The 24,407-nt window shown below is 38.9% G+C and overlaps 2 long non-coding RNA genes across 2 annotated transcripts in view; both read left to right on the top strand.

Annotated features, from left to right (window-relative positions):
* The window catches only part of LOC136364643 (uncharacterized), a 191,537-nt gene extending 181,850 nt beyond the window's left edge, over positions 1 to 9,687 (top strand). Inside the window, exon 3 of the long non-coding RNA XR_010744192.1 lies at positions 9,476 to 9,687. This is a non-coding gene — a long non-coding RNA (uncharacterized lncRNA). The remainder of the gene's footprint in view (positions 1 to 9,475) is intronic.
* A 2,323-nt stretch (positions 9,688 to 12,010) lies between these two features.
* On the top strand, positions 12,011 to 21,206 carry LOC136365194 (uncharacterized). Its single transcript, XR_010744288.1, has 3 exons — positions 12,011 to 12,339; positions 18,587 to 18,681; positions 20,726 to 21,206. It is a non-coding gene; the product is annotated as an uncharacterized lncRNA (long non-coding RNA).
* Positions 21,207 to 24,407: the final 3,201 nt, after the last annotated feature.

The raw sequence follows: 24,407 nt of genomic DNA, 5'->3' as shown, positions 1-24,407 counted from the left end.
CCTTCTGAGGGTGAGAAAGGAAGAAGACGCGCTCAGTTTGTTTTTGAAAAGTCTTCACTCCTCCACATTCCTTTTTTTCTTCCTAAGGACCGTGTGTTCATCAGATACTTCAAAGAAGTTTATTTTTTTTTCCTTTTTTTAGTTAATTTAGCTAGCTGAAGCAAAGAAACTTCCTGGACTGTTTTTCTCTCTTTTTCTTGAGACTGCTCAAGTCTGCTCTGAACTGAAAACTCAAAGAAGTCTCTGGGATCCGGCATCCGTGGCCCGCCGGGGCCTGGACCTCAGCATTTTCCAGCACCAAAAAGACTAAAACTAACTTCTGGCAAGAACCTCCTCAGTTTGCCATCCCTCTTTGAAGCAGCAAAAAGTTTTATTGTTTAGTTTTCCAATCACTCATGCCTGTGGGCATTTTGTTTATTAAATAAATAGTTTTTTCCACTTTTCTCTGAGAATTTTTTTTCCCCTGAACCTGCTAGAGGTAGAACCATTTGGGTTTGCTCCCCAGAAAAACCCCATTCAAAAGTTTCCTCCCAAATTTGACCTAAACCAAGACAGCAGGGCTGTGTGAAGACACGTGGGGCTACACTGCCTCACTCGAACTGACAATATGAGAATGGCTTACAGAAGGCTTGAAGCACCCACCCGTGTTTCCAGGATGGGCCAGGAGCCGCTGCCTGGGCCAGCCGGGCTGACAGCGACACAGCCAGGGTGACAGAGCCTCACTGCCTGGCCCTGCTCCACTCCCAGCCATCAACTACCCATGCCAGCGCCCAATTAAGCTAGAGACCATAAGAGCATTAATTGGTGACGTCGCCTTCCTTAGTGTGGGAAATGTAATGGATAAATTCGTGTATCAAAGATTTGGTCTATTAAAAAGCTACTCCAGGGATTTTTCTACCTGCGGTGCAAGCTGTGAAACCACAACATTTGCAAGAAAAATTACAAGGCCAGACTGGAGATGGCCCATTCATCAATGATGGGCCTCCACTTCATGGCTGATTGTCATCTGATATCAATCTCGATAGGGGATCCGGAGGATGATCAAATGAGCACCCCAAAGATGAGATCCGGGAAGACTATCAACGTCTTCTCACACTTACGGGAACCCCTTTCAGACCTCACTTGGAAATAAAGAGATACATCAATATTTGCACTTTCAATGGACTTAGCCTCAGGGTTAATAAACTGTACAAAAACTGTCCGCCGAGCCCCGGTGGTGTGTGGCTGAGGTTGGATGGTACCATTGTTACTGTCACTCTGCACACCCAGCATTCCATAGATGTTGTCCAATTTTATTGTGGCTTTTAATTGTTTTTGTTTTGTTTTTTTTTAATTTGCTAAATAAATTCTGTTATTTTGATTTAGCTTCTTATCATTTATAACACTTAGCATCTGACAATCTTGATGTTTACCCTTTCTGTTTTTAGGCTTTCAGTCTTTTATGCCATTTATTACTTCGTCCATGTTGATGATGCACAGGAATAAGTAAGAATGGCTGTACTTTCTAGTTTGAATTTTGGGCCATCCTTTTTGATTTAGAAGCATTCTTTCATTACATTAAAACGTTTAGTTTGGAAAACATTCCGTTTTGTGGTATTTCCCCATTAGGGAAATTGCTCATCTGAGGTAACATGGTTTAATAACTTCTCTAGCAGGATCAAACAGGCAAGCCCCAGCTTTACTGATGATGATTAAGGGTGGGAGTCATGCTGTGAAAGAGTGACTAAGTGCTGTTATTGAGATCTGACAATTTTCCTGGAAGATGGATTTGATAACTCTATAACAAGCATATTTCAGTGAAATGACCCAATTTTAGAAGATCAGTGTATTTTCCTAAATTCAGTAAGCCTTTATAAAAATCTCACAGCTACAAATCTGTAGGAGTTCTCTGAAAGGAATTCTAAAAAGGGAAACTGTAATACCTACCTGGCAGTCTCAGGGAAGTGTGGTACAGAGGGGCATCCTATAGGAGCACTGTCATTTTGTGTTCTGGGTCTGTGAAGGCGTGTAAGATTAGTTGATGCTGACGGCAGGAGGAAATCAAAGTGAAAAAAAGAATCCTGGGAGTTCAGCACTTGACAACATTCTTCTTAGAAAAGGGAATGCCTAACAAAGCCTCAGGTTGGTCTTACTCTTGTAAGTAATTAATATGGCCATTTTAAGTAATGGTTATTATGAGCTGGGAGAACTATCTCACTTGAACAAATTAATTACACAATACTTTGCAATTCTTATGCTGATACAGATTAACAGTTAGGCATAACAAGGATACAGGTTATAACAAGAACATAAATGAGAGTCACAATACAACTGAAGAGTGAGTAGCCATAGGCCTTATGAATGTGGAAGAAAACAGCAGTCTTTTTAATAGCTATGAGATATCTTATATAGTTTTAAGTGCTGTAGTTTCAGGCCTAAGAATGCTTTGCCTGAAACAAGTAGTTTCGAATTCCCTCTTTTGCAGCTAACCAAGTGGAGGCTTAGTTTCAGTCTTTTGTACCGAGAGGATTTGGCTCCTCCTTTATTCCTTTCCTCCCACTCTGGGATTCTGTCCACATCTGCGATGGGATTTTATCAATAAATCTGGTTTCTATTCAATATGACAAACTCTGCCAGGGCTAGCTGGTGGCCCAAATCTTGAATCCAGTATGTAAGGTGCTTCTACTGACTCTATTTATTCTTGGAGGAAGGAAGGAGCAGTTGTTCAGGGAGCAAAAAGATCCCAGGCTATGTCTTAGGAAGGAGGAGGGAAGGCTTCGTGCCCATCCATGGCCCTGCAGAACCCTGAGCTGCTGCTGATGTTTTGTCTGCATCAGTCGGGAGGGGAAGACATGAAAGGGACACAATTACACCAGATCTGTGGCTGTCACTCTCAGGACAGCAGTCAGGAAATTGCCCTCAGTCCCAACTGGCTCCCGAGTGGAGTTCTTTCTTGTGGCTGCTGAGTGAAGACCACCCAAACTCACTGCTAATGAGTGTCCCAATCAAATCCTTATTTTTTATCTTTTAAGACAAACAAACAAACAAAACCAGATACCCTCCTCAAACAAAAACTCCCATCCCTAAGTAAGTAAAAGATGTACCCTGATACCTTTTTCCAACAGTATTTTCATCTTTTTTTCTGGCTAATAAAGTCATCACCTAATTGATTATTCCAGTAGTGGGCCAAATTCTGTGCTGGTATAAATGGATGCAGCCCTGTTAGGAGTAGCTCCTACATAACTCAATCCGACTGGCCTTTAAAAATTGATTCAAAAGTTGAAAGCAAAAAACTTGTTTATTGTCTTGGCCTCAGGTTAATGGAGCAACCAAAAATTCATAATGGAACTTAATAAACAAAGAATGTCATGTTTGTCCTCCAAGCTAACAGAGGTGAATTAATGCTTTCCATCCTTTTCAATCCCTCCCCCAATTTTTTCCAACCAATATAATTTTCATTATATTTTTCATCATGTTTCATTTATCTAAGGATGTTCTTTCAAGTGGTATTTGTATTATTCTCACTGTAGACAGGCATGTATTTGAAGATTTGTCCTGTAGCAGGACAGGATTTTTCAGTCTGACATTTTTAAATGTAGTGCTACAAAGTTGGGATTTTTTGAACTTTTTCATTTTGCTGCTAAGAGCTGCACACAATTCCAGAGATGTCTCTGGTTCCTAGGTACTGGGGTTTCATCATTCTAGGTTCTGCCTGCTAGTCCATGTTTTTAAGTGGCAAAATAACTCCTTGTATGAAAGTCAATATTCAGTGGAATCCACGTTTCTCCTAATCAGGCTTTGAGGAAATCCTTATCCAGCCATTTCAGTTTTTCCTGTCATTTGTTTCATTATGTTGCTGCATCTGTGGTTGACTCATCAGTCCTCCTGATCTGAATCCTGCTCTTTAATATGTGCTTCTGTATCTGTGTGCTGGGTTTGGATGGGATGGAGTTAATTTTCCTCCTAGAGGACTAGTGGCTGGGATGAGCAGCTGCCTTCTGGGGTTAAACCACCACACTCAGAAATATTTTTACAACTCTAAATATGTCTGGAAAACACAGAAGACAGTAGCTCTGGAAAAGTATTTTTAGGACATCCAAGAAAATTTTCAAGAACCTAGACAGCTGCCTTTGCATTTTATTTTTCTGAATTTCTTAGTCTTTGGATTGGGAATTTTATGCTGTTTTCGGAATATCTTTTTGGGCAAAACAGTGTGTTGTAATGGTGACAGAATCGTTGCCAGATTTAAAAATAACCCCAGCAGCAACAGCAAAATGCTGTCCCTTGCAATTTGTCTCTCTGCACCAACATTCCTTCTATATTTTCAGTTACTATCATTCACAATTAAATAGCTATAAACTGAATTTTATGAGAACTTAAAGTGCTTCTGAATGCACCAAAACCCATGTGTTGTATATCACATACAGAGCTTGCTGAACTAAGGAGAGAAATTATCCAGAAGTAAGTTATGTGGAAGCTTTCCACAGTCTCCTTATGTGACCTTGTACAAGGCCACGAATATTTGAGGTCAGAGGGAACATAAATACTCATTTCTACATGACTCATTCCAAATACTCTGCTAGACAAATTTTAAAATAATTCTAGCTAACCAGCACTGAAAACAGTTTGGACATTGGTCATTAATGTTCTACATGTTGGTTTGGCAAAACAGTTTTTCCCATCTTTTCATACTAGAAAACAAAATAAAAGCTTTGCTGAGACTACCCCCTGCAGAACACACAGCAGTGGGGTTTATTTAATACCTTGGCCATTGTCAGCAATAAGAGAATCCAGAGGCAACATCACAACAGTGAGCTTGTCCATAGCTTACAGAAATAAACCAAAGATAGACTAATAGTTATTTTTCCAAGTATTTGAAGACCCTATTGATGAAGGTGTGGATATTCATTTCAGGAAATGTCCCTAATATGCTGCTACTGTACTATTTCTAATTAAGAACAGTGTGGGGAAGCGCAGATCCTGCTGGATACACTACTGTGATTCCATATGCTCCCCGTAATTCCCTTTCTCTTGGTCACAGTCAGTGCCCTGGACAGGGATTTACCATCCCACCCGTGGCTTTGTTCTCAGCTGCCATCAAGAGAATTCCACTGAAACTTCACCAGGGCTCTGTCCCTGACTGGACCTAAATCATATTCATTAAATGACAAATACTTTGGAAAACTAAAATGTAATGTCCTGTGACTCATGTCTTAAGTTTTCCTCCTATTAAAAGGTAAAAAAAAAAAGAAATGTGCTGTCAATGACTTATACACCATGAGCACTTGCTCTATTTTCATTGTCCCTAATAGGTTTGTCTACAGCAGCAGGTTTCTCATGAAACTTCATATAACTAAAAAGGAAGGGTTTAAATCACCCTTCCACAAATACATTTTCAGGAACAAGAGAGAAAAGCATTCAGACAATTCCTGACACTGGTCAGATTTAGGGTAAAATGCAAATCTGTGTTTGAGATGGAAAGAGAAAGACATACAACAGGCATTACAAGTTCTGAATCCTGAAAAAGGCTTTTTCTTCCAAGCAGTGACTTATGTTTTACATATTTATTCAAATACCAACTCTGGGATGTTAGCTCCAAAATCTTTCCTTATCAGATACTCAGTCCTCAAACTGCATCAGGGCAAAAGTTTTCCATTTGACAGTGCCAGTCAAGGATGGCACTGATTTTCCTGATGGATATCCTGACGAATACACATCAGCAGGGAAAAACTGTTTTCTAAAAATGAATTATTTCAAATATAATGGGCTCAAGTAATAATAAAATACTGTAACTTCTTTTTTTTTTTTTAAGAAAATGTCAAAAACATAAACTTGTTTTCTCCACCTCACAGACTACCTGATCCTGTGGGATTCTAAGTCCCACCATGTGAAAAGGGGTAGGAAGTTTCTTGGGTATTGCTGCCTTTCCTATTTTCTTTGGCTCTTGAGCTGTCCAGTTTTTAAGCCGTGCCAGACACTGTCTTCACAGAGGACACTTGCCCAAAAAGGATCAGAGAAAACATTTCATATTTTCATTACAGATTTGACACCCTTGAATATTTCAAGGAACTGGATTGTTCAGCTAGCTTCTTTATGTATTGGGGAAGTGGAAGACTGTTTCTTTCCCACCAAAAATTAAATACTCCACAGTTCAATCTCAGATCCCACAATAAGATGACCTTTTTCCACAGAGACCATAAATCATAATACTGACTTACTCCCTTTTTCCTGCTTTGTGAGATTACTGTCCTCTGTTTGGACCAAGAAAGAAACACCATGGAAGTGTAAGTGTTTGTTCTTGCTTCAGGATCACACTTAACACCGCTTACTGAAGAAGCATCACAGCTTCTCTAACCGAGTAAATCCAGCTATCATATTGAGGAAAAACAGTGCAATGAATATCCACTGACTTTAATCTTCCATTGGAAGACCGTGCAAGGCTTTTCACCCTGCAGAAATTCACACCAAGTAAAACCCCAGTGTCTTTTTGTTGATGATCACAGTCATTTCCAGAGTTTTAGAATAAAGCTGACTGTCATTAGGAAATTGGGTCAAACTGCAGAAAAGCCTGTTTGGATGTTTGCAGCACTGGTTTTTTTAGTCCTGGTTAAGGACTAATTTCTGTGCATGGCTCAGCACCTTCAGTGGCCTTTCAAAGAAGTTGTAGCTGAGGGTATTTTGCAACTGAAATGAAGATTCCAGTGACTGACGTGATTCCTTCCCTACTTGCACTTTGGTTATGAGAATGGGCCACCTTAATGTTTATGGTGATACTACTTTAAGTGAGATTCTGAACGACATTTATAGTGACATATATATTTTTTAGCCTAAATATTAAAACTACAGCTTGCTCCAAAATCTGGTGGATCACACAATTTTCTTGGGATATAATTTAACAAAACTCCAAAACTTTAAAGGCAAAGTCTGGCTGCCTAATTTTTATTTTCCTTGAAATGTTACTTAATTTTCTGAGGTTTGTTTTTTTTATTTTCAGAGACTCATATAATATTTCTAGGCATGGGGCAACTGCTCCACCTATGTTCCTCTAGAGGCAGAGGAAAGATTTATTTTAGAATCAGTATCACAAGTATGTAGTAAAAAGAAGGAAAGTTGAATTGTTATGTAATGCATAGAAGGTATTATTCTTCCAATAAATGAAAGATACTACATCAATGGAAATGGGGTCAAGTAGAATTCTTACTCTTATCTTCTTCTACCTCTACCTAAATTTGCTGCAGGTGTCTTAGCTGTGTTCCTGCACTGCGTCCCCTTTGTAAATGTTCTGTTTTAGCAGTTTTACCGCAGGAAGGACAGATTTTGTAGAAGTGGATTCTTTCCATTTTCAGTTTAAAAGTGATTCTTGGAAATCTCATAGAAGCCTGCATTGCTTTAGAGACTCTTTATACAGAAGTCTGAATTTTTGCTTTTCTTTGAGGTGAGAACTGTACCTAGAACGTGACAACATAAAAGTAATGCAATTTTTTTTAATCTCTGGAAACATTTTTTTCCCTTATTTCCTATGAGAAACTTGCCAAGTCCTTTTTGAAACAAGTTATAATTTGTCGGTTACATTTTGTAATGGGGTATTCCTCTGTAAAAATATAATTTCTCTTTTATAAATTAAACAAGTGTGCATATCTTTCAGCTGGACATTAAAAAGTTATTTTGATATATTCAAAATTTGCTCATAATTACTGGGACACTAAGAGTTGCTGCAGAAAAGATCCTAAACAACTTGGCTCATAATCTCAGTCCTTTTACTATCATGAAGAGTCTTAAGAAAAGGTATATTCAATAATTTGGACAAGTAACACATTTCTCAGGATAATACTTTTATTTTGACATCTTATGGTCCAAGTTATGTTCAAAATCCATTGTTGAAGAAGGACTACAGGGAGGTCTCCTTCACTCTCCTTTTTCAAGGATATATTTTTTGGTATGTTTAATTACTTAAGAGATTGAAATACCTAAGTTGTAGACTAATTTTAGATACTTTAGATCTCTGCCTATATCTCTGTAATAAGAAGTGACATTACAAAGGAATGAAATATGTACTGAGGTAAAAATATATTAAATGTAAATGGAAACTTTTTTCTTTCTGACTGGGGCTATTTTCTGTTGACAGCAAAATGACCTTTGCTTCATATGTTTATTTGCCTCACTTTCCCTTCTCTCAATACTCAAAGATTTCAACACGCAATCAATGTAATTTTCTGTAATTTAATTTCAAATAATATATAAATAGATTTATGTTTAACTTATAAATGAGACTTATAATATTGGCAGCAAAAATTAAGGAGCTGACTGATGGAAAGAAAAAAACAGCTTCTTCCTTTCCTTGTTTTGTCCTAGTTCCTTCCTTCCTCTGCCAACAATCACAATTCTTTCTTCAAAGAAGAAAGTTAGCCAAAGCCAAAGCCTGACTTTTCACTTTTTCTTTTGCACTGAGCATATTCAGCAGTTCAACTCCAGAGCCTTGTTTGCTAGACTCCAATGACACATGCCAGTATGGTTCCCTAAATTACACCTCCATTAGTCTAAGCAGAAGAGAAAACATTAAACAAAAAAAGTCTTTTCCCTGACATTTTAAAACACAAATACCAAAATATTTACCTTCCCTTTTGCGAAACCCAAGGACAGTGTGGCCCAAATGTACAGGATCCAGATGCAGGTGAACCCACTCATGAATGCCTGGGAAGTGTCAGCCCTGAGCCCTGCTTTGGAAAACAGAGTGGATCTACCTTTTGGTGGGCTGCCAAAAAGCCAAATGACCAGAAATTCCCAGGTAATGGGGGTGATGTATTCCACTGAAATACAGCGGGACTGAGATGTCTAAATTGCAATCAAAGATCGTGTTCCAAATTTCCTTCTTTCCCTTAGAGATGGGATCCCACAGACAAGGGTTTGGTCCTCATGGACACCTCCCACAGGCACACAGCACCAAAGGGTTTGTAGGATTGGGGCAGGGGAATGTTTTCTCTTGAGCAGTGTGCTACATCACAGCCCTTTGTATTGCATGGCTTTTGCTGTTGATCAAAATCAGCCTTATTCCCTGCTCCCAGAGCTGTTGGGCTCTTAACTTCAAACATTGTCTTTCACTCTGTGTTGCCAACTAAATTAAGACAAAAAAGAAAGGTGAGGAGTGTCTGTAGTATTTGCAAATGTAAATATGTTATTGTAACAATGTTTTTTCTCCCCATGCCTGGCTTTTATTCTTACATTTTATTAATTTCTGCTTTTTGAGTATCTGAATGCAGGCAATATTCAGTATTACAGATTCATAAGGCAGCCAAATAATCACTGGTAAAAATATGTGCACAAAGTTCCTCCTCAATCCAAATAATTTTTTGTCTCCAAACATTCTTCCCTTTCATTTGATAAAGTAAATCTTTCATTCTGCTGCTTTTGGTCAGGAGTGTAAAAAGAAAACAATTAAATTGTGAGTTATGTCAGATGAGAAATGTCTTCTTTCTCTGTTTTTCATACCAACACAAAGCTGTGACTGCCAATTTGGACCATAAGGGGAAGCTGGAACTCAACTGGAAGTATGGAATGGCACATCCTAAAAAAAGAAGTGCAACAGGGTATGCCTGCCAGCTGGTCATGGTCTTACCCGTTCCCTCACCTGAATGAATTGATCTGCCAATGTTACTTTTCAAGAGATATTTAGAGAAAGAAAAAGCGGAGAAGGAAAAAAAAAAAAACAAACCAAAAAAACAAAACAACAAAACCAGTAGAAATGTATGGGATGAGCAGAAGGAAGTAAATGGAAATGCTGATTTTTACATTTTCTAGTTCTGACTCTGTTTGCACCCAAAAGTGGACAACTTGCCAGGAAAATATGATTGCTAGCTCTAATCATTCAAATATTTGTGAGGAATGCTGATTATATAACCACCCTAAGAGTCTGAAAGAGCACATTTCTTTGAACTGTGCAGCTGAGATGGGCTGGTTAAACAAGAATAGTAATTAATATAATTTGCTAAAAAAAAAGACATTCATCCATCAGTGTATTTTACATTAGCAAAGGAAAATTTGCAATATCCTACAATCACAGGACACTAAATAAACAGTAAACAACTGTATTTGGGTTTTTACAAGCTGAAAAGTCAAAGCAGAAAAATGTGAAGCTGGCCACACTTTGAAGGCAGTTCCAGGAAAAAAAAAATCAGGATCACTGTGTTATTTTTGTCTTGTGGTAACACTCAGAAGTTCTTTTTCTGAGGGAGCACCCCCATCAAGAATACATCAGAAATATGCATAACTTCACATGATGCACAGAATAAGTAAATAGTTCTGAGCCCACTTAAATAAACATCTTTGAAAATTTTAGTCTGAGGTCAGCTAACGGTAGGAAGCTATTTTTCCTGTCAATCTTTCTGTATTTTATTCCCATCTAACAGGATACTATAGCTTATGACATATGGTCCCTTAAATTAGGCACTCCAAACCTTGTTCGTTCATCTCAGTGTGTGGAGCCAAATTGTCTATTAATAGGAAAAGCCTTGCCCTGGAAAAATGTGTATGCACCAGTCTCTGCATGGGGAAAATGAAGGATATGCTACAACAGGGAATAAAATTAATCTAATATGTATTATGGAAAGAACCACTCTAATGTAATACTGCCAAACAAAGTGGAGAAGTGCTGTTAAATCTTTATGTCTCAGAGGTGTGGTGCATTTAGCTACTTGATGTCTGTTTTATCCAGCGAACTGAGTTTCCAGAGTCATCTCCAAGTTGTAATAGACAACCTCTCCTCAGCTACCAGAGCCCAGAGAGGAATAAACCCAGACCACCAGCTAAGATGTTATGTAATTGCCATGGATATGAGCATTGAATGACCTCAGCTGCTGTATTTAAATGAAAAGATTTAGTCAAAACCAAAAAGAGTTGCATGTAAAAAGGATTTGTTACTATGTCATTTTTTTCTCTTATAAAATAGAAATTCAAAAGGAATGCAACAATGAAAATGCTGACACAAAGCAATGTTATTAGTAAATATCCAAAAAAATTCCTACCTTCCCATGCAACATGCTTAGCAGAAGTTTAAAAAATATCATTAAAAGTAATTCTCATTGGAATAAGTCTTATGGAAGTGAATTATAGAACTTAGTGATTATTACCATGCAAGAATTAATATATATGTATGTAATCACCAAGCTCTCTTGATGATTTCAATAGCCATTCCTCTGCTTTTGAAAAATGCAATTTTGCAGCACGCTTCTATACATCACAGCACTGCAGAGATCATTTGCCTAGCCCATCACTTTGGCTGTCATATGTAACACTCTTTTTCTATCAGATATAAGCAGCTTGTCTTCACCTTCAAAGCCTGCACCTCATCCTACCTATCATCTCTCAGGCAGGATCAAGAAATCACTTCTTTCACTGATTAGCCCATGATGCCAGCCTCCTTCATTGACTTCTTAGATTTTCAGTCACTCAGTTTGAAGCTTTACCCCGTGCCATTCCTTACATTTGGAAACTGCTCCTTCAGACATCTGTAAAGCTACCTCCTTATCTTCCTTCTAATCCTGTCTGTGAGGTTCCCCTGCCATTATGCCTTCAAAAGAAGTTTCAGAGTTTGGACTGAATTTGCCTAGTTATAATGAGCTGTTGCCAAAAAAAAAAAAAAAAAAAAAAAGATTTCTGGATCAACTTCAAATGGAGCACTCCCAAAGATCTGAAGGTTGGTATTTCCTACTCAGATGCTGCACTGTCAATTCTGCATGGTTACTGGTGCCTCATTTTTCAGAGGATATTCCCTTGCTGTTGTTGGACAGAAATATATTTCCATTTGAAAGCACAGGATGAATATAGGGGTGATCTGTCTGGACGTAGGAGCGACACATCTGAAACAAGGGGGCTATCTCGAGGGTGCCTTGGCCTTTTCCTTTAAATGGCAAGTGTTTAAGATACTATTTATATTGATTAAAGGAAGTCTTCCTGCTGCTGGACACAGGCATAGGAAATTGTGCTGTAGTTACATGGAAAGACTGATGGGACATTCTTAGTTTTGGTGACCAGTTTGGGGGAAGTTGGGGGCAGAATACTGCCTCTGGCTTGGTAAAATTTCTCTTCTGGAAAGAATGAGTGGCCACGGGAAGCAGCACAATGCACTGGGCCACCATCTCAGATGAGAAGATTTTGCTTTGAAGCAATTACATTTGCAGCCTGTGGCCTTGAACACATTTGCATGGTTTGTATTCCCATCTCCAGCAGCAGTGATGCAGGACCAAACCATCCCTTTACAGGAATTACCTACTAAGGAAACTGGACACTCCACAGCATCTCTCTGTCCTCCTTCCCTCCAGATGGTGCCTCCAAATCCCTTCTGAAGGCGTGTGTGCAAACCAGCATGTGAGTAGGTTCTGTTGGTTTTGATCTAAGTGTCTCTAATGACCGTGGAGATTTTGTTTCAGGATGTGGAAAGGTGTCTGCTTTCTCCTCTCCCTCATCTGTCCCTCCTGGCAATCAGCCACTGGAGCATCCCCATGGCTCCTGAAGAAGCAGGAGGCAACAGTTTCCCCAAACGTGCCAATTCGGGTTTCCTTCATCCTTCTTTCTACAAGGTTTTCATCCCCCGATCCATCAGCATTTCCAGCTTTTGCAAGACCAGCAGGCTCCTCCACTACTCTGCATGCAGACACTCAGAGAAACCTGGAGAGCCCTCCATCACTGCAGAGCAGTTGGGCTCACATCTCAGCCTGGCTAAAATCCTCTGAAAAATACTGAGATGTTCAAGTGATTAGACTGTCTTCCAGAGAAGCAGGGACTAGATCCAATTTGAAAGTCTTTAACATATGGGATAACCATTTTAAAAACACCCTTTTAGATTGCCTTTCCATAATTTTTCAGGAGTGGATCTGCACTTTTAGAAAGTCAGGCACCAACGGGATGTAGATAGCAAGTCATAGTCTTGGTCAGAATTTCAGTGTAAAAACACCCACAGAGCTGTGCAGATTTCTCAGAAACTGAAATCACTTCCCGACTGAGCTTTTTAAACTAAGTTTCAGCATAAAACTGTATTTTTTTAGCCAAACTATAAACCTATGAAAATAAGAGTTTATGTGGAAAGGCTGAAGCTTTCCTTATAGCACTGCTAATGTCTATGGCACTCAATGATTTGATGCTGAAGGCTATTAATCCCAAAGAAAACTTTCTTGGAAGAAGTTGAACTTTAGAGGTCAATGAGATCTCAGAGGAAGCTGGACTGAAAACTAAGAAAAGCTGATTTTGTCCATGTAAATCAATTGTTACTGTTTCCTGTCTGAGAAAAAAATTAATGCAAAGATGAAGGATTTATGAACAGGAAAAGGGAGAACCTCTAAAGGTCTTGTAAGAAGTGATTAATAACATTGGGGTTTTTTAGATAATGCTATTTTAAAACCATGCTGATAGTTCAAGCAAAGGATAAACTATGTTCACTCATGTGCCCTGGTTTAATACTTGTGGTCAATGTTAAGTTGTGATACTGTAAATGCAAACAGTTTTGTAAGAATTGACCCTCACCTTTCAGCAAAATTGGGATGCTTTGACAATACACAAGAAGCCTAGAAGATCTGAAGAATTTTTTCTTTTTTAATTTTATTATGAAGCAAAAATATGTGTGGCAGATCTATATTGAGGCGAGCAGCAGGAGCATGAGGCTGCCTTAGGCAGAAGTCTCCCAGTGTAGCATGAGAAGCTCACTCCTGAGTTACTACCAGGGAGAGCCAGAAGCCTGTGACTTAATTCCCTAAGGAAGTCATCACGCTGTGGTTCCCCAAGTGGTCAAGACTGACACAGGGCTTGAATGGCTTCCTGTCACTGGAACTAAAGAATGCTTGAAAACAAAGCAATAAATCCTCTCCTTTGCTACAGACAAGTAAATGAGAGAAACTCTTTTAGGAGACTGAAAGCAAAACTTAGCAAGGAAGACTTTTGTGTGTTGACTAAAGGTTTTTGGGTAGGCTTCAGGTTCCTGATCAATCTAGGTAACAGGACCCTGTTTTGTCTCTTATCAATTTAAGAAATGTTAAGTTTTTTGGAGCAGTTACAACAGATAAATTTATCTGTCAATTAAAGTAATAGTGATTGAGGTATTTTGAATTTTGTCTGCTTCTATTGAATTCATGCAAGTAAATTACTAGCAATTGAAGCTATGTGTGTGGGTGGGCTTTCAATCACTAATTAATCACAACCAGCAATTAGTATGTCTCGTTTAATGCATTTTCTTAATTGCATTTTCTTATTGTTGTTCTGATTATTCCAGAAAAACCAAGAATTAAAAAAAAAATACAAATTGTTTCTATGTGGAAAACAACAAATCGTACTTAAATGGAAGCATGAACAAATCAGTATTTATGCAAGGTTGTGTAGGGGCACAATCCAGCCAGTCTCATGGGATGCTCTACACAGCATTCCCAACGCCACACGTTCCAAAGCTTGTCCCACACAAAGTGGTGCCCAGGGCAGAGGAAGCTCAGCCCTGTTCAGATCTGTTCCTTCTCTCCTTCATGAAATGTGCATGGGACAATAACCGCGTAAAGTGAACTGTGACCACTGAGCGCGAGGAGGTCGCATCATCTGCAATATTTTCATCCTGAAAGTGATTGGTAAATATTCTGGAGATGTCTCAGTAACCCACAAGAGAAGACTGGTCATTCTGCTCCTGCAGACATTTTCTCTGAGCTGCTAGAAGTGCCATTTGTTTAAAGTGGTCAGTGGTACCACTTGTCTGAGTGCCACCAGTACAAAGTCAAGCCTGACCTTCCCATGTTACTGCTTTTTTTAAAAGAACAGCATTAAAGTAAAGAAATGTTTATGTAAATCCAAAAGGAAAGATAATTTTGTGAGACTGTTACAGCTACAAATTGTGTCAGGATACCACAGATTATGCAGCTTCACTGTTCACAAAAGATTATATCATTTGAACAATCAAATTACTCTTTTTGGTTACTTTAATGCAAATGTTTAGGATACACTTTTGTTATTTTAAATTTTGAAGTTTCAGACTTTATCTTCAGAGAAAGAAAAGAGATTTCAGTGTGTCAGCAGAACTCCCCTCTGAATGAAAACATAGGTTCTAAATTTTGTCCAGTTCCCCTCTTGGACAAAATTCCTCCTCTCCTAATCTTAAGAATGGCACAGTGAAAGTGGAGTAACATGAATATTGGCAAGCCAGTATTTCCCCAAGAGGACTCTGAGCCATTATGGACAGACATATAGTTTTTACATTCCACCAAAGCAAATAAACAAAACTGTCAGGATGGCTCATCTTCTAGCCGTCTTACAAGATAAGAAAAATTTTCAGTCATCAAAATCATTGGAGCAGTGCAGACTTTCCACATGGCAGTACAGCAGCTATGGCACTGCAAAGATCTGCCTCACACCTTGAACTTCTTCAAGCATCTGTGTCCCAACCTTCCCTTTTGATAAAAAGGGATTATCTGCCTGACTCTTTCAAAAGGGCTGTGGCACTGGGCCCTGGTACTGCACAGAGTATTCTGAGAAGTACAGATCTGTACTGCTGATTCCCTTTTAGTTCCTGCAAACTGGAAGCTCAGTTAAGCAGGTTGCAGTGATGCACAGAGTGTAAGTACCATGCACACTGATGAGCACAAAATGCACGTTATCTATCCTTGATGTATGTTTGACACATAAGTTTTGGACAGATAAAGTTTGGAACTGTATTTTTAGTAACTAGTAGTAGAAAAAAAATAGAAGAGAGAATTTCAAAATGCTTAATCATGCGTAGTAAATTTCAGTAAGTGGTTCTTTGTACACAGATCAGGACTAGAACGGTGTGTAAATAACATCTATCTCAGTGCTGATCCTGGCACACATCTAAGTCCACCATTTGGTGTTAATTTGGGATTAGTTTTCTGTCACCACTACTTTTCCTAATACACCTGATACCTAACAAGACAAAATAATTAAACATTTGGAATAAGACTGTAAGCATCACAAAGAACAGCTTTTTATAAGCAAGTGAGACTGGGGAAGTATTTTCTGGTATCTGTTGTACTTTTGATTAATGTAAAGGAAATGAAGGTATGTTCAAATTGTATGTTGACTGCTACAGAGCTTTTCAAAGACCCCTTGTTTTGCTAACTCTTTTGTACACCCAGGGCTAGTATGAACGTAGTGTTTGGATGCCATAGTATGCTCAGTGTCACAGACTGGCTTCTGCACTAATTCCTGCCAAGCAACAATTTCATAGCTTTTCTTTTTTCCTGTGCCACAAAACTGTTCATTTTGTGCCATTCCTCTGTATTTTAGTACATAAATCACTGTGAGTACGCATCTTTCAGCAGCCTATGATGGCAATGCTGAGGCAACTCAGCGAAAAACAGAAGACAAAATCAGAAATAAGGACTTGAAAACATAGCTGAACATACCCAGAGATGGATGTATCTAAGAGCCAGAGAAGAAATGTGGCATATGCAAATGAAAAACAGTTTAAGCTGATCTGCTGCAACTGTTTGATTTGTACTTTGGGACTTGCTATTATTTTCTGCAAAACATTCCTTTAAAAGAGTTTTAGGAAAAAATACTGATGCTTAATAAACTAGTTCACAATAATCACATGACTAAAGTTGCATATAGAAGGTGCAGGAAACATCCAACCCTGTAAAGAGACTTTTGATTTACTCATCCAAATTAGTGCTTGACTATTCATGTCATGAAGAGACAAAGATTTCTGAGACTACATTTAAGCCTTATATCCATCAGGAATGTTTTGGGACAGCTGATTTGTTTTTACTTAAACTTTACTGACTTTCTGGAAAGATAATAAATGAATTTGAATTAAAATTTTAAAAATTACCTCTTGTTTTACAGAACAAATTAAAGAGATTCTGTCAGCAGCCTTCTCTACAGAAAGATGGACTTCTCTCATAGCTGTTAAATAAGAGCAAAATTGTTATTAATCTCATCAGTTCTCAACACCAAAATAATACCTAATACTCTTTTCCAGTGATTATTTTTTTTAGTCTAAAGAAGCACCTTTTGGAATTCCCGTTTGCAGTCAAATTCTCTGTGGTAGTCTTTATGGTGACCTTTGCACTGGAGAAGAAATGCTAAAAATCACTAAAACTGATATTGCCACATAAGTGAATGCAACTGTTTAACGGGAACCCATTTGAAAATGTTTATTGTGATTTTTTCTCCCCTCAGAGAAAATCAATAGCATAATACCCAGCTGCATTATAATATTGGCAAGCGAGGCCATGAATTTCAACTGCAAACCCTAAACACTGAATGTGCTGTGCTTTTTTAAAGAAATCCCCTTTTGTATGAGATATGTAATACCCTTTTGTCCTGGAGCAGTTTGCATAATAATAGTTTTCTTTACTTATTCATTGTCATGTGATGGAGCTGCAAAGTGAGCTACAGAGCAACAGCATAAAAGACAATTTTCCATTTTTCTCTAATTTTTCAGAGATTTTCTTGTCTTTTACATGTAAATATTTCTAACTATCTTCAGAAAAGATATCTCGTTATTAACATTTCAGATCTAATTGCTGCTTTTCTTAATATCTACCAAACTATTTGTGCTTTTCTTTTTCATAAGAAACAGGAACATTATTTCCTTTGCACTCACTCCTGAAGAGCCTCATGCATATTGGGAAAATTTGGCATATGATCAACTGCTGTAAATCAGCATAAATCTATTCAAAAATACCTCAGTCAATACTTTATCAGTAGAATTACTTGATCAGAGAAGTCAAGAAAAATTTATGTTACTAACTATAATTTCTATCAGAGTTTTGCATGTATTAGACTGTGCCACTGAGATGAAAGGTAATACCTGACTGAAGGGCCATCTTAAAAAATTAGATATCTAGGATACATCTGAGACTATGCATTAAATAAAATTTTAGGAATTTTCTGATGAGATTGCCTACGTAATTTTTTTTTTAAGATTCCTCTTGGGCGCTTTGATGTGTTCTAGCCTGAGTAGTAAGTAAGGAGTACAAAGGAAATACAATTATGTTGAAGTGAAGCTCAATCTTAGTCACAATGAAATCTAAGAGGAGGACTGAAGGCAGGGGAAAATTCTCAGCTAATGTACAATAAACTAGCCGTTATTCCAACTGCTGCTCTCAAAAGATTTTTTTTCCTTTGAAAGCAGCAGAATTACGCCAAGTTACTCTAGTTGTGACTTTGGCCATAAAATTACACATAGGTTTGAACCTCTGGCCTGTAACCACTGCTAGGGGCCATTACCAGGCAACCCCTTCAAGGTAACAAAAAAAAGCAATGCTATTATCTCAAATTCAGACTGCAGAGAGGGTTCATAATCTTACTAGAAAACATTTAGAGGTTTGCAAATTGAAAAAGATCAAAACCAACTGGGTTAGATTATTTTGGAGAAGTTCAGAAGGTGGATAAACATATAATAATACATGGTCAGATCTGAGCACTGCAAAGAATACCCAGGTAGAAAATAAAGGCTCTAGAGCCCCAGTAAATCTTTTTATAGTTGCTTCCCATGTTAAAATAAGAGAGTACTAGACACTGACATCCTTCAAAACTTAGACGAATAAATCAGCATATCCCTTGTGAAGCAACCATATATTACTGTTTTCTAAAATATCTAAGATCTGTCTTTGCCAAACAGTGCAACAAGAAATGTTCCCAGCTCCAACCAGTAGAAATTAATCCCAGAGACAGAAATCCTATCACTGAAGCCATGGAGGAAGACACACACTCCAGGTAAGACAGTATTATAATGATTTTATGTACTGTAAATCTTTTAATCTGGACTCTCACAATTGAGCCATGGGGTTCTGCCCTCTGAGGAATAAGAGTTGCTTTATATCAGTTGGATACCACATGCTCTTAATGCACTGCAGGCTGAACAACATGCCTTACACCCTGTCTTAGTGGCAGTGAAATATATTAGCTTAGACCATTCTCTTTGCCTAGGGAAACTTAAAAAAGAGTATTTCAGGAGGGAAAAGTTCAGTGGAGCTTTCTGAAATACTTTACTAGAAAGGTACAGCCCATCCTTTACTTATTATGTCGTTATAAGGCACTCTGAGGTTTTTTGGGAGTAAGTTCTTGTGACTCATAGTCATCATATACCTGTCCTTGGGATACAGCTCTTTTATCCAATTTTCTTGTTCCACTCCTCACATTTCTGGGGTTCTGTGATTTTTTTTTTTCTGCTTCCTAACAGATGTAGCAAGAACCTTATGTGCTTACCACTTTCTTTTTTAATTTCTTAGAAGTGTTGAAGTTTTTGTTCACAGAACACTGAATGAGAATTAAATTTTTCTGTTAAAAAAATACCACAACTTTTCAAATATGTCATTTTTATGTGACTATTTTAAAGTGATGCAGATGGCAAAAAAATTGGAGGAATCAGCCATGGGGTTTGTTTGATTTTCTGAAACAACTATTGCTTAGTTTGTGAGATAATGAAGTCTCTACTGAAAGCAGTACACTCACCTTTTTTTCTCTTAATAATGCTCCTACAGATGATTTGGCAAATCCATCCAGGTATTACATGGTGTACAGCCTTTTTCTGATGCTTAGATACAAGTAATTTTTATCATGTGGGAAGTGTAAGTCCATTCCTGGCAGGCATAATTCAGTTAGATCCTGCACTGTGCATTTGGACTTGGAAAAACAAGTCTTCCCAAGTGGTAGCTGCAGTGGGTAGTGTTGCAAGGAAATGACAGACCAGGAGAAATACACTTCTATTCTCTTTCTGTGACAACTCAGTAAGAACACACTTCCTAGTAAACTAAGGTCTTTCGACATTTTGTGGCATCTGTGCATGAAAAATCACCTCAAATAGTCTTGTGGTGATCCAGCCACTGAGAAAGACTCCCAAACAGCCAAACCTGAGTCTAAACTAATTGAAAAGCTTATACTGTGTTCTTTGGTTACATGTGCTTTAAAACAAAAGGTTTATTCTCACATGTTGGCATGTCTTTATTGGCACCATTTATTTACTTTTCACAGGAGTGAGAGCATGACTACTTTTATGCCAGCACATTTGATTGTGTATGACTGACTTTACACTTACAGAGATCTATTGTTGGTCGTGAAGAAAAACGAAATTTCTGTAGAGTGTTTAGTGAGCTCTCTGTTGGAGTTAAACAAGACATATCTTTGGAAATCTCTTGAAGGATTATTTCTAATGGCACCATTGGGACCCTTGCTTTGCTTATAAAAATAGATGTGAATTTATAAAGGACAAAGATACAATTATCCCAGGACAGCTTCAGGAAAAACCATCATACCTCTTTCAGAGGAGGTGCACAGATACTGACAGCAGCATATGTTAGTGGCTTTTATTTTCAATGAGACCTATCCTCCTACCACTTTTGATGGTCAAAACTAATTCCCTTTAAATCAAGATATTGTATTTCCTAAGTGGAATTAGTCCTTATTCACATGAGTACAAGACAAAAAGTATTCTTAGCCAGGATTTTAATATTGCCAGTGATGAAAATCTTAATGCTTGAAGTCTCTCAGAATTCTTAGATCTTTGAGAGACAGACTCTCAAAGTCTGTCCCAGTTTAATCTGAAACTCAGTCTCATTGTAATTCATGGGCCTTTTTTCTTTTCTAGCTCAAGAGTTCTGTCCTCTACATTCCCACTAAAGCTTTTCTGCAAAGTCCTTATAAGAGCTGAATAAACCTTGTTAAAACTTAATTACATGTTGTATTTAAAAACACATCTGGAAATTACGTTTCTCACAAGTTGGTGTTTAATTATTAACAGTTATTTCTCTTGACTCCCCAGTGAGCTGCTTATGAAGATGGAGGGACTGTGAGATGGGCAGAAGTGAAGTTTGAGCTGAAGAGGATCTTTAAAAGATCCTCAGCCCTCCCAAGCATCTTTGCGTATATAAACCTGGGGTCTGGTTGTCCTCCTTTACACGTGGTCTCATGAATTACTGTAACAGCGCCTCCCCTGACAGCGAAGTGCTCCCTCAATAGATGTGAGCTTATTGTCTGGGTGCTGTTGCTAGGAAAAGCAGCTGATCAGGGGCCAGCGTGGCAGCCAGATGATGTAACACATGCTCGATAAAGCTCTTATCAGAGCCTTGCACACTTTCAGGAATGCTCACAATTCAGCTGGATTTATCAATATGAAAAAAAAGCCCCATTCTTTCTTCGTTTCACTCACCTGTTGTTAGCTGGCCGCACAGAGCTGGGTATTAAAGCTTGGAATCATCAGTGTCACCTCCTGCTGCTGGTGCCCATCACACGGAGGCCGAGGGCGCAGCGGAGGAAGCGCCGTGTCAGCAGTGTTTTCCCCCTGCGGCTGTGACTGGGCAAGGCAGAGTGCTCTGAGCTGCTCCTCTCCAGCCCTGCCCTCCTCTGGAGGGGCTCCCTGCAGTCAGCCATCCCTCTCAGGCACAAACAGAGGGGAAAAGGACATCAGAACTGAACTGGGGACAAGTGTCTGGGGTAACGTTCAACTGCAATTTTCTCTTCCCGAGCTTTCAGGGAGGAGGAGGAGGATTTTATTTAGCCAACAGATACTTTTGATTAATGCTACTTAAGAACATGAAATTAAATGCAATCCCTTATTTTTCATAAAGACCCCCATGTTAATTATTATTAAGCAAATCATGTAATTTCCTCAATTCCTTATGCAGCAAATAGCTTCCATCAGTCAGAAGGGAGTGTTTCTTTAACAAGACATTCTTTAACAAAAATGACATTGTTTTCTCTGTATTGCCAAGAAAGATGACCAAAGGAAAGCCTTTATAAAAAGAAAAATCTAAGGAAAGTGTTTGCTAGATACAGTGGCTTGCTGATCTGTGATTTAGCATCCCTGCTCCTTTTTGCAGCTGCTGTGTAAAATGCAGATTAGCTCTCAGACACCTTTCAGGAAGGATTTGATGGATGGCCCCGAGTTGCCCTAGCAGCCCCTACACCCTTAAATTGAGTGGTTACTGAAGCAAAGGGGCGGCACCCCCTTATCCAACACCCTGGCACACTCTGCATACCTGGGCACTTTCTGGCTTTTCCAATGGTTTTGCAAAGCCTTGGCCACTGGGGTGCAACTCAAAACACCCTGTTACGTGCAGCCCTCTGAGGTGGAGGGGTCACTGAGGGGATATTGCATGCTTTTAAACTTGACTGGAATGATACTGGGATAAGTCATTTTGTAAGGATGTAAACGATGTGAAAAGGAGAAGGTGATGTGCTGGTTACCCTCGAATAAGTGAAGTCTTCCTGTATGCAAGAAATTCTACAAAGGCATTCTGGTCAGCCTTCCAAAATCAACTGTTAAATAGATTTTAACAACTGCCAGTGTAAAGTTTATAACTTCTAAGACTCTGGGCATATTTGCCCACGCAAAGTTTTGTATCCTCATGTCTTTGGTTTACTGAATCACCAGTCTGCTGCTAACAGAATAATTATAGGTCTGATTCTTTTTTTTTTTTTTTTTTTTTTTTTTTTTTTTTTTTTTTTTTTTTTGGGAGGGGGAGGAGGGGCAGGGAAGGGAGAGGAGGGTTTTAACTAATATATCTGTCTCAGTCATGAAGAGTTGGCTGGAACAAGGAAGAACTGTGGAATATTTGGGTTTACTAATAGCTTCATCAAAAATGCCACTATGGTATCGATTTTATCAGGGACAGTTTTGTAACTTGGAAGATCCTTTGTAACCTTAGGAAGGTTCACAGAGCACAGCAGGGCACAGGGCAGAGGAAATCAAGTAGAAAGTGCAGATGCACACAGTACACTCAGGGAGACTATAGCAGCTGGGCACTGCTTTCTGCTGATTTGCAAAGAAACCAGTTTATGTATCAGCTTTAAGATAACTTGGTCATCTGTCACAGGACATCTGCTTCCTGCAAACCGACTCTGTCCTTTCTTTTCACTTACAGTCCTGACCACTGAGCCACTGTGGTTTAATTATGTAAAACTGGGGTTCAAGATTCAAGATATTGCTGAGATTGTTCTGCAATAAACTCTTCTGATTCAGCGGTGTCAGCAGGAGGGAGCCCATGGATGCCAAACTAACCCCATTTCTGCAGCCATCACATGAAAACAGGATTCTTGCTTCTGGATCACTCAGACAGCTTCTGTCGTCCAGGTGATTTTTTTGGATATGTGACTGTTCTACGGGTCTTTGATTTCCCATTTATACTTCTTGCTAATTTCTTCATGGCTTGCAGAAGGCATTAATGTCTTCTCTGGCCCTGCAGTCCCCACTCACATAAAAGCTTCACCACAGTATGCCCTTTTATACCTTAGTCATTCTTGCTTACTGCTCTACAAAGGGCATAGCTGATCCTGGGAAATCTTTTTCTCTGGCATGCTGATGTATTGTGCTTAATGTATTATCAACAATGACAGAGCTGCCTCAGGCCACTCCAGCAACATGGAAAGCATAGAGGGTTTTATACAACAGTTCTTTTGAAAACAAGTGTATATCCCACACAGAAAACTTTCTCCCTTTGGTTTCCTGCAGGTCGAAGCAGCAGTTGATGCTACATGGAAAGACAGGCCAAGGAGACCTTGCTCAGGTAAATCAAACCTGAAAGCAGTGGTAACTGTGCTGGAGTTTGTGCTGTCCAATTGTGTAACGCTGCAGGAGCCTCATGCAGCATGAACAGAAAGCAAGTTCTAGAAAGGGCAACTCTGCCCTTATTTCCAGGGCCGTGCTTACCCTGCACCCCTGCTACTGCATTTGCATGAGAAAGCAAGAGAGCCCTGTGGGAAGGCTGCACGTGCTAATTACTTTGGGGAAATAGGAGGAGGCATTTCAGAAAAAGTTCGCATTCCTTGCACACAGTGCAGGTCATCTGGCATTTACATTTATGCTCCTGTAGCTGCAAGATGTCTCAAGGCTGAGAGGCAGGGATGCTGTCCCAAACAGATTTTTAAATTGTTTTTCTTTTCAAGAAGTCCAGAGTTAGTGTTTTTCTTGACAAACTGTTGACAGTTCTGTAATTCTGGACATCAGCATAAATCCCATACATGTGTTTCTAAATTACGAGTCCAAAATCACCTCATTCAGACTCATAACCTGTTAACAATGTAAAGAATTATTCAGGATTCAGAAAGAAACCAATCTTTCAGTGAGTTTCACTTAATTTAGAAGCTTGTAATGAATAGGAATTTTTAATCTGTTTGAAATGTCCTTTCAAATGAGCTCTAGCTCTAACCGATCCTTCTGCCTAGCTGGGTATAGTCGGAGTGCCAACAGCTAGAAATACAAATGCACAGTGCTCTTCTGTCCTCACAAGAAACTTGAAATCTCTGTACTCTGGAACTCAGCCAGAAATGTTCTTGCATGCCTTCTCCTCTCCTGACCTCAGCTGTCACAGTGGCCCCCAGCACCACACAGGAAAGCATCTTGGTTTTCCATCAGACTCCGTTTTGACCGATCAGGAAGATGAAGAATACAGTTTTTGAAACATATGCAGGGTTGCATGTGTTTTTGTCTGTATTTCTACTGCATG

The sequence above is a fragment of the Sylvia atricapilla genome, chromosome 9 (assembly GCF_009819655.1).
Source record: "Sylvia atricapilla isolate bSylAtr1 chromosome 9, bSylAtr1.pri, whole genome shotgun sequence".
NCBI classification, from domain to species: domain Eukaryota; kingdom Metazoa; phylum Chordata; class Aves; order Passeriformes; family Sylviidae; genus Sylvia; species Sylvia atricapilla.
The sequence above is the reverse complement of the archived record's forward strand: the minus strand, read 5'-3'. Positions and strand labels throughout refer to the sequence as shown.